General features: G+C 51.7%; 1 non-coding gene across 1 annotated transcript; it reads left to right on the forward strand.

Annotated features, from left to right (window-relative positions):
- The first annotated feature begins 249 nt into the window (after positions 1-249).
- Positions 250-324, forward strand: Trnat-ugu (transfer RNA threonine (anticodon UGU)). Its single transcript has one exon. It is a non-coding gene; the product is annotated as a tRNA-Thr (tRNA).
- Positions 325-710: the final 386 nt, after the last annotated feature.

Below are 710 nucleotides of genomic sequence, written 5' to 3' on the forward strand. Positions count from 1 at the left end.
AGGGACATGTTGAAAATGTGTGCCCCAACGGGGACTCGAACCCGGGATCTCCTGCTTACACGGCAGACGCTCTATCCATCTGAGCCATCGCGGGCACAGAGGATAGTGCGTCTGCAGGGACTTATCCCTTGCACGCTCCCCGTGAGATCCACACTCCCAACATGTCCACAACACTACATTCGTAGTGCGCCTAATAGATGTTTGCCCATCATACTCATTACTCGACCCTGCAGACGCACTATCCTCTGTGCCCGCGGTGGCTCAGATGGATAGAGCGTCTGCCATGTAAGCAGGAGATCCCGGGTTCGAGTCCCGGTTGGGGCACACATTTTCAACATGTCCCTAATGAAGTACATCAACGCCTGTTTGCAGCTAGGGTGTCCATTTAATTATCATTTCATTTCTAGCAAAGCTGCATGGTCATCCACGGTAACTGTTCTTTCGGGAACAGATACTACCGTCATATATAGTTAAAAATATGGGTTCCCGGCCTTTGACCTTCTTGTGCGAACGCACACGCTATGCCCGAACTCGTACGGGACTTGGTAGATTAATCTGCCACGAGTAATGAGTATGATGGGCAAACATCTATTAGGCGCACTACGAATGTAGTGTTGTGGACATGTTGGGAGTGTGGATCTCACGGGGAGCGTGCAAGGGATAAGTCCCTGCAGACGCACTATCCTCTGTGCCCGCGGTGGCTCAGATGG

This window comes from Schistocerca nitens, chromosome 1 (genome assembly GCF_023898315.1).
Source record: "Schistocerca nitens isolate TAMUIC-IGC-003100 chromosome 1, iqSchNite1.1, whole genome shotgun sequence".
NCBI lineage: Eukaryota > Metazoa > Arthropoda > Insecta > Orthoptera > Acrididae > Schistocerca > Schistocerca nitens.